A 17,347-nucleotide genomic window follows, 5' to 3' on the forward strand; every position below is an offset into this window, starting at 1 on the left:
TCACTGAAGCAAACCATAACACATCACAGTTATATGCATTTTCTAGGAATGTCTTTAACCTCATTTACTAACCAAAGAAATGGCCTCCCCCCACCTTATCATAAATACTACAAGAGACTAAAATATTTCAGATGAATGAAATTCAGAAACACTGTTTCTGGATCATTTAATAGCAAATAAAGCGGGTGAGTAACAGTAGAGCTAATTTTATATTTATCACTGTAATTGACCCTCACTTTAGTAAAATTTTTTACTTTGTCAAATTTCTTCCTTATATAATATATAATATACAAAATGCAATGGGAGAGGAACAATGTTTTGTGCTCTGCAGTATTAACAAAATAACCCTGTACTTGTGAGAGTGCCATACAAACTGAACTTGAAGTGATCCCTCAATTAGGTTAACCAATCTAATTATAACTCTAAGGTGAACAGTTCTTCTAGTCTAAATTTTCCTAACCTAACTAGAGAAAGTGAATTTTTTAAAGGAAAGGAAAACGACAGGGAAGACCATTCACATATGGTCAAATCTCAGTGATGATATGAATGGCCTTTCCAATAATGTCTCCTCAAAGTGATGCCATGTTTTAGTAGAAAGATTTTGTAATTCTCTTGGGCCTTAGTTTATTTATCTGTAAAAAGGGATAACATTCACTCAACAATGGATTTTCTATTGTATATCAGAAACTGTCCTGGGTACAGTCAACAAAACAGATAAAATTTCTTCTAAACAGGTTTATGAGAAGATTAAATGAGATAAAGTATCTACTACTCAGTTTCTGATATTTAGGAGACATCCTCACTGTGTCAGGCAATATACAAGTCATTGTTTTTCAAATAAACATGTTATTTAACCCTCACAATACCCTAGGTGATAATAATTCAAAATAATAACATTAATAATTACCTTGTGCTTACTATATGTGATACACCACTTTAAGTGCCTTGTATATATTAACTCATTAAATCTCACAATAATCCTAAAAGAAAGGTAGCTACTATTATCTCCATTCTGGAAACTGAGGTACACAGAAGTTAAGCAACTTCCCCAACTTACTCGCAACTAAGCTAATTAAGTTAAGAAGCTAAGATATGGACCCAGGTACTTGACTCCAGAGTCTGTCCTCTGAACCATCTACTGTACTTCCTCCAGATGATATGACCCTCATTTTACGAATGAGAAAATCAAGCCACAGACAGTACATAGTTATATAGCAGAGTTGAGATTCAAACCCAGAAGGGTCTGACTTCAAAGGATGTGTGAAATTAATGGAAAACAAATGATATTAAAAATGTTTTCCCTCAGACCATATACAGCGCTTTCATTTATATATAAGTGTGTCTGGTATTTGGAGGTTCTCAAACAAAATAATGTCCATTGTTAAGACACAGCTTATGAAGAACCAGAAAACTGATCTTACTATTTTCCTCCTTCCAGCTCAATCCGTTCCATACTTCAAATAAACTGCTTCATCCTTAGATTAGGAGAAGTCATCAACGAAGTTTCTGTTTCTCAAACCTTCTTCCAACAGAAGCAAGTAATGGTAGATTTGAATTCAAGGAACTCATATGTTCATACATTCTTATTTCCCATAAGCCAAGAACAGGCTTTCCAACTTTGACAAGAAATCGGGCCCCCTAAGATTCAAGTCAATCAAACCATTCACTGTCTCCTTCCCTCCTGTTGTAGGATTATACGGTGCTTCCCTTATGTTTTCTGACATATACTGTTAAGTTTTTAGTAATAAAGATGTGATTATGGCTTTCTTACAGAATTACAGATATTTATATATCATTTATCATGTCTCTCCCTTACGGATCACAAGCTTGATGAAAGCAGGCAATGCTCTGTTTGCCAAGGTATACCCAGGGCCAGCACAGTCTCTGGCATAGAGCAAGGACTTAAGTATTTGTTGATTAAATAACAAATGCATGAATAAAGGAATCATCTGATATCCAGATTTGTATCCTAATCCCTTTTAAATTATTGCTACCACTAGGAATTATTTCTGATGACAAGAACATGTGTTCTGTGACTATTATCTTTAGGTCACTGAAATAAGATATTAGAAATGTTGAATATAAACAGAATCTATATTTGAGAATTTCTGTAATTCTTTTTTTTTTAATATATTTATTTATTTATTTTTGGCTGCATTGGGTTTTCGTTGTTGAGCGCGGGCTTTCTCTAGTTGCAGTGATGGGGGCTACTCTTCATTGTGGTGGGTGGGCTTCTCACTGCCGTGGCTTCTCTTGTGGAGGAGCACGGGCTCTAGGCACACGGGCTTCAGTAGTTGTGGCACGCAGACTCAGTAGTTGTGGCTCGCGGGCTCTAGAGCACAGGCTCAGTAGTTGTGGCGCACGGGCTTCGCTGCTCCACAGCATGTGGGATCTTCACAGACCAGGGATTGAACCCGTATCCCCTGCACTGGCAGGCGGATTCTTAACCACTGTGCCACTAGGGAAGTCCCTGTAATTCTTTGTTATACAGCAAAGTAATTATTTATTCTTAATTTTATTTTCTGGTTCTTTTGTTAATATGAGGACCTATGCCACAGCATAGGATACTTTGGGCAAAAGGGTGTGTGAAAGGAGATTCATATACATCTGCTATAAAACCCTACATCCTAATAGTAAGCCACTTTCCTTCTAGTTCAACCTCAATTTGTAGGCAAAAAAACCTGTTTTCCCATTTGCCTAAAATGGATTTCAAAATCTTTAATTTTCACCTATGGGCAAAAGCATTAAAGCATAAATGATAACCTACTTACAGTTACGCAAACAAATACAAACTAACAGATGTAAGTGACTTAAATCATAAAGGAAAATACTTACTACAATAAGAAGATTCAAATGTCCAAAGTGAAGAGAAAAGCCTCCCATAAAAAGTGGGGGAAAAGGACAGAAGAAGCTTAATAAATACCAAGACTGCATAAAGGAATCTTCTGAAAGTTACAATTTTATTTAGGACCAGCACTGATTTCTTTGAACGAGGAGCAAAGAAACCAAACACACACACACACACACACACACACACACACACACACACACACACACAAATATGTTGACAAGCAAGCAACCCTATTTTGTATGGTTTAACATTTTGTTGATGTTTGTTCCTCCACATAAAACATTTTTTTTTCAATCAAATATTCCTTGTAAAGAAGTTCTGCTCCCATCAAATATTTTTTTCTATTTAGGGAAGGGCGAGACTTATCAAAATCCACATTTTCAAACAAAACAAGGACAAATAATTGGTTGCAGCATAAATATAATTATTTCACCCGCCTACATAAAAACAAACTACTAGGAAAACAAAATCTGAACCAACTTCACCTCTCAAAATGTGTGAAATGTAGTCATTACTTTATAACATCTCTATTTTTCTCTTTTCTACTCTGTAAGTTATATTTCAGCAGAAGTGTAAAATAGCCTGGACCAAGCATAAGTGACATACATACATTAAAGAGTTAAACAGAATTTAAATTAAAAGGATAACAAAACATGGTCAAATTTCTGATACCCTATATACATTATTAAAATAACTCTATCACCATGAATTTACCTTGTATTTCTCCTAAACCAAATCATGCCACAATATGACTGGGGGTTCTCGATATATGTCTTTTTTTTTTAACTTATTTATTTTATTTTTTTTAGTTTTGGCTGCGTTGGGTCTTCGTTGAGGTGCATGGGCACAGGCTCTAGGCACGTGGGCTTCAGTAGTTGTGGCTCACGGGCTCTAGAGTGCAGACTCAGTAGTTGTGGTGCACGGGCTTAGTTGCTCCGTGGCATGTGGGATCTTCCCGGACCAGGGCTCGAACCCATGTCCCCTGCATTGGCAGGCGGATTCTTAACCACTGTGCCACTAGGGAAGCCCTCGATATATGTCTAATGTAGCACAGTAATATTCTTTTCATTACCACCACAGATTACTTTCTTTTTTAAAAAAAACTATGGTTTTTATCTGCAAAGTAATACATGTACATGGATAACATTCCTATATAAAAGAGAACATAGGGAAAAGTAAACCTATCTCTCACCAACTCCTAAAAGCACAACTAGTGTATTCTTCCAGAAATAACCTACATATATAAAGCTTATCTTAGTGTAGATTATTTTTTATACAAATGGAAGCATATTGTACATACTTTTCTTCATCTCCATTTTAAAAATGTAATACTCCATAACTGTTTCAGATTAGTACATGTATCTCTCTCTTTGATTGTGATAGTTGCTCAAATTTTCACTAAAAAACTGTACTATAATTTATTTAATCAGTTCCCTTTTGGTGGGCATTTGTGTTCCTTCAACATTTCACAATACTGCAATGAACATGCCCAAAAAAAGGGCACACATACTCTGCACATACCTGAATATAACTGTACTGTAAATTTCTTGATGGGTACATGTATTTAAAACTTTATTTAAAACTTTATGTTACCAAATTGCCCACTAAGGTTGAATTTACACTCTGACAGTGAATGAGACTGCCTGCTTCCCTACAAATAGTAAGTATTAATGATACAAAGTCTATTAAGTAAAACCCAGATCAGAAATAAGCATGTTTTAAAACATGATTCTAGATTTATCCTTACTCCCTCATCATTTCCACTTTTTAAGGAAATGCAAATGAAAATTACATCTCCTCTCATCTAACTTCTGTTCCCTTAACAAAAAAAATACATTAATTCCCTGACAGATTAAGAATTTATTTACCACAAAAAAACCCCAAAAAACAAAATAAGGAGCCACAATGCAGATTCTGTCTATATGTACGTACTTGGAGAACAGAGAAGAATGGTGAATCAAATGACACTTTTAGAAAATCTACTTCGGTTAAATACAAATTCCACCCAGGTTTAATGGACTCTTTAAGTTGTGAAGTTTCTGCCGGAATTCAGTATCATAAAGATCCAGAATTCTTTGGGTATGTTCTTACTAAACTAAATTAATAAAATACTGTTGGGTATTCATTTGTTTGCCTTCCACATTTATTTCAAACTATTCATTTCTAAAGCATAAATTTCTAAAGTAATCCTTCCATCATTCTTGGAAAAAAAATCGAACGCAAACTAAGATGAAGAAGATAGGTTTTTATTAACACAAAGAGCACTAAACAGCTTCTATCACAGTTTCTTGACATGTATCCCAGGTCAAATTTTTTTTTTTTTTTCTTTTTGCGGTACACAGGCCTCTCACTGTTGTGGCCTCTCCTGTCGCGGAGCACAGGCTCTGGACACGCAGGCCCAGCGGCCATGGCTCACGGGCACAGCCGCTCCGCGGCATGTGGGATATTCCCGGACCGGGGCACGAACCTGCGTCCCCTGCATTGGCAGGCGGACTCTCAACCACTGCGCCACCAGGGAAGCCCCCAGGTCAAATTTTGATGATAATGTTTAAAAATAAGAATGATTAAAACTTCACCAGAACCTCCAAAATAAATGTTAATAGTTGGACAGGCTTCTAGATGTGTGAGGAACACCTAAAAGGCTTAGGTAACAAAGGATTAAGTAAGGATATATAAAATTATAACCTAATATATAAATAATGAAAAGGCCATCCATTAGTATATTCTAAATGTGAGGAAGGATATTTATTGCTTAAATAAAATTTTTCTCAAGGCTAATGCTATAAAAAGGCCCTAGTAAACTTTCTTTTGAAAGATCATTACTATTTTGATCATTCATTTATACAAATATTTACTGAGTGCTTACTAGGTGACAGGCTTTATACTACACAATGGATATAGAATGACAAATAGTTACTGCACCTTCAAGAGTCTATAATCTAGAAAAACTTGATCCTGATTTTCAACAAAGTCTAAAATCAAAATCTTCAATGATTTTTTCATCTTCTCTGATATATAGTCCCTTTCCATTTTTCTTTAATCTAACTAATAAATAAAACTCAAAACTCCATTCAGAACAGTACAGAAAGTATTATTATATTTAAACAAATATTTCATCCAGATGTGTCCCATGTATAGAATTAAATACAACCACAGTCTTGTCCAAATATAAGTAACAGACTAAGCAAAGTAAGAAACAAAACAGCTTTCCCTCCTTTCACATCTGCAATTACAGTTGTGCCTGCTGGACACTTGCACTTGTTGTCTCTACCGATGCTAGGTCACACCATGAATTCATTCTTTTCCTAGTATTTCACAATAGGTTCTATGTATACAAAATTGACAAGATTTTTATTGTTTTTGGAGAACATTCACCTCCCAAATTTGTCTGTACAACATTTCAAATAAAAATAAACAAGTACATATATAATAGGAATAACTTCCTTCAACATTTTTTGGTTTTGTTTCAAATAGGCTAAATCTACTGATAGTACAGTGCTCTCAATTGCTTCTGTTCCAAAGCAACAAGTATCTACCAACAAAAATAAATATACCACACACACACACACACACACACACACACACACACACACAGCCTACCTCCCTACCCCAACCCCACAAGCACAGTGGTGGGGAGAGTAGAGAGCCTGGGGATAAAAATGCAAATTACAACAAGAGACAAGTCCAAAGCCAATTTTTTTGAGTTAACCAATTTCTACCACCCTTCTGGAAGGACGACTGTCCTACTCTAGGGCAGCGGTCCCCAATCTTTTTGGAACCAGGGACCGGTTTCATGGAAGACTATTTTTCCGAGGACCTGGCGGTGAGCGGGGGGATGGTTCAGGCGGTAATGCCAGCCATGGGGAGTAAAGGGAAGTGGCAGATGAAGCTCCGCTTCATCGCCACTGACCTCCTGCTGTGCGGCCTGCGTTCTTAACAGCCCAGGAATTGGGGACCCCTGCTCTAGGGGACACAAGAAACAGCTCCAGGTCACTTAAGACAGTATCAAAGGCATCAAAGGAAAATAATCAGGATGCAAAAACTACCCAAGGAACCTTGCAATCGCAACTCCTTCTCTGGTTGCTTGATGGCCTAGAGTTGCTGGCAGCAAGCTCCAATCAGTCTGGTTTCTCATGATGCCAATTACCACTCTGCTGTTTCTAGCCTAGTCTATTCATAACAAATCTGGAATGGTTTGCCTGCAAGCAATTATTGCAAGTACTCTTTCAGACTCATAATTCCATCTCCTAGGAAATGTATTACATTAAATTGTCTATATCCTCAAAAAACTAGGCCAAAAGTTGCAAAATGGGGTCCCTTTTCCACTAATCTGATCCTGACCAGAGATCCCAACACAAACCCCATATATATATATATATATATATATATATATATATATATATGTATATATATATAAAGAAATACTGATTTCAGTCAATGTAACTGTGACTCTTTGGTCATCATGAAGATATCTCACAACACAGCTATGTTAGAAGCAATGTTACTACCATTACTTTCAACTTCCCCCACAAATTTCAGATATTCAGTTTTACTACCAAATCTAATAAAAACTAACACCAGATAAGAAAACAGAAGTTAACATATAACAACTTTTATGTGTGTAACAGATAAACACCAGCATGTTTTATGAAATCACTACTATGTTTTATGAAACCAAATTTAACCCACATTCATATCATTCAATAGCTCTTTCATCAATTTCTTAACAGAGTCAACTATATTTACAATTACTTGAGAATTCCCATCCTCTTCAAGAACACATATGCCAATGTCTCTCAGTGAAGGCAGTTAATATTCTTTAAAGGGTAGCCACTGAAAAACCAATAGCTTACAAAATGTTTAAAAGCATAACTGAATTGCCAAATATAATTTTATACTTTAATATTCGTTTTTGTACGCTCAGGTAAACCATCTCTCTCTAACACAAATTCCACAATTTCCAGTAAAATGCTTAGTTTTTAAAGTATTTCTCATAAGTTATTTTAAGGGTATATATTTGCATAATTTGATTTCTTTTTAAGCACTCCAGCTTGCCTAGAAAACTGTATAATTTAAGTAGAATCATTATAGATAGTGTACTTAGGTCTTAGGGTCTTGGCAGTTTACACTTTCAGTACTTATATGCATATAACAGCATAATATTTCATGATTTTTAAAATCAAATATGACAAACATACAATTAGAAATGTGCTTCCCAAAAGACGTTTCTGATGCAACACTCCTAAAATTAGGCTTTCAAAAAACATTTTACCTATGTACAGTAGGAACAGGATGCCAACCTATCTTTAAGTTGAAGTGGCATCAAAATAAATTCTTTCATTCAACAAATATTGTCCAGCTAGGGACATAAGATAAGCTCTATCTTCAGAAAGATAAAAAAGGCCATCTCTATTCCGATCTTTTCTTCCAGTTTTTCCAGAAGATATACCCTGCCGCCAGTAGCTGTAGCTCTCCTTGATCACATGACTTTCTTCTTCTGGAAAAACCAGGCTTCTAATCCCAGTCTTCAGTATGTCAGAGAAAATGTCATCTTATTTAAAGGCACTGGTGGGAAGAAGGACTCAGAATTTTCCCATACATCCAAATTTTTAACAAACTTTTTTTTTTAAAAGAATCATGGAAGGGCTTCCCTGGTGACGCAGTGGTTGAGAACCTGCCTGCCAATGCAGGGGACACGGGTTCGAGCCCTGATCTGGGAAGATCCCACATGCCACGGAGCAACTGGGCCCGTGAGCCACAATTACTGAGCCTGCGCGTCTGGAACCTGTGCTCCGCAACAAGAGAGACCGCGATAGTGAGAGGCCCGCGCACCGTGATGAAGAGTGGCCCCCACTTGCCGCAGCTAGAGAAAGCCCTCGCACAGAAACGAAGACCCAACACAGCCATAGATAAATAAAATTAAAAAAAAAAAAAAAGAATCATGGAAAGGACTCCGGAATTGACATACAAAATAAAGAGTGTAAGCCAGTCAAGAAATAATTATGCATCTTACATAAAAGTATTCATATTTGTATTCTATGCAACTTTCCAATTTCTTGGAATTAATTTCTGTATGTCCTCCATTTCTACCTACCTCACAGAATTTCTAAAAACCATGTGGTCCTGGAATGGCACTTTATAAATAAAAGTATTATTATTTAGGTAGATAAATGAAACATATCTGCAATCTTTTTAGTATTATAAATATGATGCATGAAAGTGCGATTTTTAAAAAATTCGAAGGCCACAAAGGCACAAGGTGAACAGTAAATCTTTTTGTTACTGGCCTGAAACAAAATGGCAATACACTGTTAACGCTGTTAACTGACTTCCAGTGCGGTTACAAGCTTAACTTTAACATCATTTTACTTCTGTTTCTTGATTTACCAATTTTTATGTGCTATCTATTGACTGTCCATTGAAGAAATGAGCACTAACCCTTCCTTTGTTGCCCTCTATCTCGCAATTTTATAGGTTATATTATTTTTATATTATAAAGGTTTATAACTATACTCCTTAACTATTCCATAACTATAATCAAGTCTATCTTATATATTTTCTAGGTTGAGTCTAAAAACTAAAAATTAATTAACTGCATTTATAATGTGACTAAGTAAATACTAATCACTGAAGAGAATGTAATTTTATATCATTTAGACATTACTGGTTGAAATAGAATCGTCCATGTTTTCTAAGAGTGGCAGCACTTGAATTTTCTTCTAGCTCTCTTTGGTTCTTTTTTTCTTTTTTTTTTTTTTTTGCGGTGTGTGAGCCTCTCACTGTTGTGGCCTCTCCCGTTGCGGAGCACAGGCTCCGGACGCGCAGGCTCAGCGGCCGTGACTCGCGGGCCCAGCCGCTCCACGGCATGTGGGATCTTCCCGGACCGGGGCACGAACCCATGTCCACTGCATCGGCAGGTGGACTCTCAACCACTGCGTCACCAGGGAAGCCCTCTCTTTGGCTCTTTTTGAAGGTCCAAGACTGCCACTGTAGCTACCAGTTTCCTCCCCCCGACACTGCCCTACCACCATATCCTCTATCTTGGATTATATTTTCCACTGTATTATAGTGTCTCAAATATTTTCATATCAAGTACATAGTTTTTCTAAATATAAAAATATACTTGTCCTCATATGATAAATAATGTGGTTAACTATAAAAAATTTAAGTTCAGTATTTTCCCCCAAATGATGAAAATACTGCTTCACTATCTTCAAGCGTTCAGCACGGCTGCTAAGAACTCAGTTATTTGATTTTCCTTTTTTTTTTTTTTTGCGGTACGCGGGCCCCTCACTGCTGTGGCTTCTCCCGTTGCAGAGCACAGCCTCCGGACGCGCAGGCTCAGCGGCCATGGCTCACGGGCTCAGCTGCTCCGCGGCATGTAGGATCCTCCCGGACCGGGGCACGAACCCGTGGTCCCCTGCACTGGCAGGTGGACTCTCAACCACTGCGCCACCAGGGAAGACCTGATTTTCCATTTTTTATTCCCTGTCTCTGGCAGTAACTGAGGAGTTTCTTTTTATCCTTAGAGTTCTGAAATTTTGCCAGACGTGTCTAGATATAGGTCTTTTTCCATTCATCCTGTGTGGTATTAGATGGGTTCCTTTAATCTGAAATTCATTATCTTTCTCTGGCTCATGATATTTCTTCAATGATTTCTTTCAATATTTTTCTCCTTTCCACCTTCCTGTTCTTTACTTCTAAAACTCATATTTACAGATATGAAAACTTTGTGATGTATTTTCCGTACTCTTTTTCTCTCAATTTTTCCAGATTTTTTTTCTTTCTTTTTTTTTTTTTGCTTCACATACACAGAGTTCCTCCTCTTTGGCTCCAAATCAACAACTCAGTCTTGATTCATGCTAAATTGTTATTTAACCCATCCATTAAAATTTATCTTCATAATTTTCAAAATCTGTCCTGGTTCTCTGCCACTTTTTCAATGAAACTATGATTAATCATTGCAACATGTTCTTGAATCTTAGTAAAATACATATTACACTTTTTTTTCTTTGAAGCTTTCTTCTGAATTTTATCTGAGGTCAGCTGTTCTTTCTTTCATCTTAATCCTCTTCCATCTTTATTCTCCTCAACTGTCTGTCTGTTTATATTGGCATAAAAAAGATTATTTTTGGCTCTCTCTGAGGTTGTTCGAATTTGTTTTCCCAAATGGTGTCTCCCTTAAATGGGAGGGTAGTACTATTTAAGCAGGTATCCCAGAAAGGTACCTAGACAGGAAGTTAAACTTGCTGGGATCCGCCAAAACTGCTATTCTCTGAAGAGGCATGCTTCAGTGCCTCTGCTTCTCTCTCAGGTTCCAAAACCTCAGATGTCCTACTGAATTGCTAATCTACTTTCTTAAAAGAGAACAGTTAGACTTCTGGCCTGAGGGCAGGCATGACTGCCACCAGGGCTGTTAAGACTGGAGAAAGGGCAGGAAGGAGGTCCAACTAATGCAGCACTTTGGAAAATAATTCTTTAAAATTCTTGATTATTACCCAATTGCCCACTACTGTTCTCTGTACTTGTTGACTCCAAGCTTGGAGTCTTTCTGAGGTTCCCCTAGGAAATCCTGAGCTTACCTCTGGTATCTTGAGTTCCAGTTTCCTTTGAGATTTTGCTGTCAATCCAATCCCATGAACTTCCTATCTTCTTCATAATTTCTTGTCCTCTGATGGTACCTGTAGTGGACTGTCAACTGCAATTTTACTGTTCAACACACATTCTCCCCGGTCCCTTTTTCTAGTAATATAATCCCTCTTGTCCGTGGGGAAAATATTACATGTGATTTGGGTGGAGGTGAGTCTTCCCAGCTACCACTGGGGTGGCCATATGACCCAGGTCTGGCTAGAATAATATCCCATCCCCCCTCTCCTCTGGCAGCCATCTTTGCCTGGCTGAAAATAAAACTAATACAGAAGAAAAGAGAGACTAAAATGTTGAAAGAAAACCAGTACTGATGATATTATTCAAATATGGACTTATCCATTCCTAAAGATGGATCTTCCCTCCTTCCCCACACACATCCGAGCACATATAAAGCTACAGAGCTAATGAAGTCCTTTTACTCCTCTTTAAGGTAGTTTGACCAGTGTAATAACATCTGTCCCTTGCTTTTCAAAACTGTGGTTTAGTTCAATCTTTAAACCATATAAGTGGGATGTTGGGAAGAAAGAAAGTTAAAGGAATGTACTCAATGCACCATATTTAAAAGAAAAGTTAAGACAAAAATTGTAAAATAAGCCAGAAGAAATAAAATTAAAGCTTTATAGTTTGGTGTTAAACACAGAATGAGGAAATAGCTATAAACTTTATTAAGTGCATCCTATCATTTCCTAAGACATCCTTCATACCTCTAGGGAAAGAAAAGCATATATAGAAACCAATTATCTCTTAACTAGTTTTTTCTGAGTCAAGATTCCAATGGTTTCACAAAGAAAAAAGGAAGAAAGACTGGTAGTGATTTAAAATGTTCTAATCTATTATATATCCAAAGAAAACTCTCTGAAAGGTTATATAGTGTCAACTTCTGGAAGAAAAATTCTTTAGCTTTGATATGATTATTTGAGGAGAGGTATGGAAGGGGTTGTTTACTTTTTAATTTTAGAGGTGATACAAAGTACAGAAGGTCATTGAACTCCTCAGTGGATGAAAGATGAAATCCAGTACTCATCACCTAAGGTAAATAATTCACGGTTCATAGACCTATGCCTCAAAAGTTCTAGCCTCCTGAAATTTGCAAAATGCTGTATGTATATATTTAAGTACATATGAGGGAGAAGGGGTCCACAGTTTTCATCAGAATCTAACTAAAATCCATGACCTAAAAAAGGTAAAGAAAACTGCTCCTGACTGGAAAAGAACAATGACAACTTCATTCAAGAATTACATTTAACAATTAAATACAAAAAAACTAAGTAATGAATACCTCCAACATATAAGACAGTGTACCAGATATAGAGATTATCTCCATTCTTTAGAAAAACTCTGTTAGAAAAAATTATTAGTCCCAACATGGATGAAGAAAATGAGGTTAAACAGTAATTTTCCCAAAGTCACAAAGTATTAAAGCAGGATGCAAAAGTTTCCCAACTTGATTTTAAACTTTTTCCATATAATGTTTTTTTTCCAGGAGAAATATTGGAAAACAAATACAAAGGCAATGGGTTATTTTATAATGGAATGTAATTTTATGTCAGGCACAGAAATTGCCAAGTATTCACATGCCTGGGGTTTAATGAAACTGGAATCTGACCCTTCAATTAAGATTTTCAGGGAAACTTCTGCTTCTAGTAGTAAGGTCAGAAGCCCTTAGTATTTGATTAAGATTTATGAATCTTAACATTCAAGGCTGTCTAAGCCAATGAATGGCTCCCCTTGCTATTCTTCTGGGCTCCATGGGAAACAAAACGAAGTTGCTCATGCATGGAGACAAAAAGCTGCAATACCAAGCCCATGTTTTTTATGTCTTGGCATACAAGATAAGAGGATCTGGTGATAAGGATAAAGTAGGCAAGAACTTCTACATATCAAAACACCTCCCACATACCTAAAACACATTAACAACTTAAAATATATTCCAGAACACGGCTCTGGCTAAGAGAACCCAGTACCAGAGTTTGGGTTGGAGCCAGCAAACTGGGTCGAATAGTGGAGTGGATCTTGGACTGAGAGGTGGTAATACTGGGCAGAGTAAGAAAAAAAAAAGGAAGGAAAGGTACAAGTGAAAGAACAATCCACAAAGTAAGTTAGGGATATGTTTTCAAAGTTCTGAGACTTAAGGGGCTTCCCTGGTGGCGCAGTGATTAAGAATCTGCCTGCCAATGCAGGGGACACGGGTTCAAGCCCTGGTCCGGGAAGATCCCACATGCCGTGGAGCAACTAAGCCAGCACGCCACAATTACTGAGCCTGCGCTCTAGGGCCTGCGAACCACAACTACTGAGCCCACGTGCCACAAATACTGAAGCCCATGCGCCTAGAGCCCATGCTCCACAACGAGAAGCCACCGCAATGAGAAGCCCGCACACCACAACGAAGAGTAGCCCCCACTCGCCACAAGTAGAGAAAACCCGTGCACAGCAACGAAGACCCAATGCAGCCAAAAATAAATAAATAAAATAAATAAATTTATTTTAAAAAAAAAGTTCTGAGACTTAAGAAAACAGCATGGTCAGATCTTTGCTTTGATATCTGGCCATTTTATCTAGAACCACTGAATCACCTGCTAAGCCTACAGCAGAGAAGTCACCGAATACATGCTTGCCTCATCATTCCCAGAAAAGGAGATAAAAGAGTAAGAAAAGGATATTGACTTTCCCATTACTCTTATCTGTCCCTCTTTATTAACAGTATAATTAAGTAGTAAAAAAAACTTTAAATTCTGGGGGAATTTAAGAATATATTCTATTTAAATACTAAAGATCTAATGAATCCAGGATATAATCCTAAAAGATCATTTAACCCACACAACTATTATTTGTGGAATCTTCATTACAGAATCCCACTTCCTATGCTAACACCGGCTCCACCTAAAATAAATTAACCCACATGCACAATTACAGCTGAAGAGTTTTATTGGCAGTCTATGAATTCAATAAAATAATCAAATTAAATGGAGTCAGGAAAGAAAATAAAAGAGTCAGATTTTTCTAACTTACAGATTTTAAATTGTATTTTTTAAAAACAACCAAACATATTACTAGTCAGTAACCCCATTTTTACAACACTCTCTATTCTTCCTCAAACTTCAGTTTTAAAAACTAATATTTACGGAGACTGTTATAGTTCACAAATGTTTGCACACACTTAGCTAATCTGACCCCCAGCAAAAGAAGGTATTATGATGTCCCTCTTAGGTGAGGCTGAGAGATTTAGCTTGCACATCACACTTACTTGACAGCATGAATTGAGAGATGTAGTAGGGTCTAAGACAGCATTCTTCTCACTTCACATTTTAAGAACTTACTATAAAAGAGGTCACCTACAAGGTATCTATTTTCACTTGACGTTCCAGAAAAGGGGAAGAATAGTATACGATTCACTCACAATCTATGAAATCCATCTCAAGATCAATCACATGAATTTTTCCCAAGATGGAGTTAGGGAAACAACAAGATGTAACAGAACAGAGCAACATTAACTACACTCCTATAAAGTCTTTTTTTTGAAGGGTGTGGGGTGCAGTTTTATAATATGGTGTTCTAACCGACTCTTAAACATACCAGGACTATTACTGCTTATGTATAATGACCCAGGGGTAAGTCATAAACTAGAAAAAGATGTCATTCACACAGATCTGTAAAGATGACCAAAACGCAACATGAAATAAGCTAGTGAGTTCTACAATGTATACAAAACATCTCTTGAGCAATTACTAGGGAGACCATGAAAGAGTAGTAGGGAGGCAGTGAACTATAGAAGTTAAAAAAAGCAGACTTTGATGTGAGACTGCCCATGTTTGTATCTTATTTCCATCATTTACTGTGACCTTGAGCAAGTTATTCTTTTCCCTGATTTTTTTTCAACTACAAACTGTGGATAATATTATCATCTACCTCTTAGAGTTGTGAGGGTTAAATGAGATACTATACATAAAGCAATTAGAACTGTGCCTGGTATATAGTAAGCACTCATTAAAATACTAGTTATTAAAATACTAGTTATTGAGGTTATAATTACCCAATGTTCTAAGTGTTATGAATACTTTCAGGGAAGAGGTGATATTTTATCTGGCTCTTAATGGGTAAAGCAGCTAACAGAGTGACATCCACAGAGAATAGATATTAATGGGGCTTGAAAGCTGACATCTGACATAGCACATCCTAAAACATACTAAACCACTACAAAACCACTGTAGTTTTAAAAATACAGTGCTCATACACATAACAAAATGGGAGTTACAGGAAGAGACCCATGTACCCTTGGTCTAGCACTTTCACCATTGGAATACATCCTACCAAAATACAGACACACATACACAGAGATACATATCAAAAAGAGTCCACTGCAGTATTGTTTGTAGTAGAACACTGGACACAGCCAAAACACTCAATAAAACCAGGGAAGTCATAATACCTGACAAGGGAACATCCACAGCCATTAAGAAGAATAAGATAAACGATAAGTGTATTTATATGGGAAAAGTCTATGATAAGACCATTAATTTTAAAAAGAAATTTTCGTAATATTTTTATAATGACCCCATTTATGCAAAACAAAAATTTGTTTACACAAGTACACAATTTACATTTACTACATGATTTAATAACAAAAAAAAGATAATGCAATCTCCCTTTAAGACTCCACCAACATTAAATAAACAAACATCAGTCATAGTTTAGTAACTTTGCTACATACTTTAGCATAGGTTCAGTTTAAAAGATGTATCATCTCTTCAATAGAATTAAAACATCTATCTCAGGTCATATAGCAGCTCTGCTATTTTGGCATTTCCTGAATAGCAGCTGCATAAGTATTAAATTGTTCCTGGTTTATTTGAAATATATTTTTAAAATATTGAAACAAAACTAAAGAACACCAGAATGATAATGCAAGAGAACTAAAACACATTCATAGTTTGTAGATCCTGCCCTAATAGTGTTATGGAGGTGTTCAAGTCCAAAAGGCAGCCTAGTTAAGGCTAATGACATCACAAATCAATAAGAACATGGTACAGATGCTGGTGCTGAAGGCACCTTTACTTCTTTAGTAGAAATCTGGAAGAGAGGGAGGGAAGAAAGGAAGGAAAGAAGCCAACCCTGCTTACAGGCTTAACAGGCAGTAAAAAAATATATATATATATTTTTTTTTTCCAAAAGACCACTAAGTAAGATGAAAAATATGGAACATTACTTTGTTAACCATAAAACCCTACAGATGTTAGCTACTTGTCAAAAAGCACAGGAAATTGCTTAGTACAAACAACTAATTTTAGTACGTGGGCCTTAAGGTTATACAAATACAATACATATAAAGATATACATACTGAGCAGATATAACCCAGTCTATTGTTCTATTGTCTAAATATATGAAATAAAGGTAGTACTTCAAATAGTGGGAAAGGATAGATGATGAAATAGCTAAATCAACTGATTAACTATTTGGAAACATAAGACTAAGTTCATGTCTTCCTCCAAAGCCAGTATAAATTCGAATTACAAGAATTGAGTGTAAAAATTAACAGGCACAATAAGCCAAGAGGTGGAAGCAACCCAAATGTCCGTCGATGGATATATGGATAAAACAAAATGTGGTATATATACATACAATGGGATATTCAGTCTTAGAAGGGAAGGAAATCCTGTTACATGATACAACATGTATGAATCTCAGGACGTCATGTTAAGTGAAATAAGCCAGTCACAAAAAGACAAGTACTATATGATTCTACTTATATGAAGTATCTAAAGTAGTCAAATTCATAGAAACAGAAAGTAGAATGTTGGCTGCCAGGAGTTGGCGGAAAGGAGAATGGAAAGTTGCTATCTAATGAGTAG

The 17,347-nt window shown here is 36.5% G+C and overlaps 1 protein-coding gene across 8 annotated transcripts in view; it reads right to left on the reverse strand.

The window, feature by feature from the left end:
* ANKRD17 (ankyrin repeat domain 17) overlaps window positions 1-17,347 on the reverse strand; it is a 161,769-nt gene that overhangs the window by 130,083 nt on the left and 14,339 nt on the right. The gene's annotated exons all lie outside the window — the stretch shown is intronic.

Source organism: Globicephala melas, chromosome 5, assembly GCF_963455315.2.
Source record: "Globicephala melas chromosome 5, mGloMel1.2, whole genome shotgun sequence".
Taxonomy (NCBI): Eukaryota; Metazoa; Chordata; class Mammalia; order Artiodactyla; family Delphinidae; genus Globicephala; species Globicephala melas.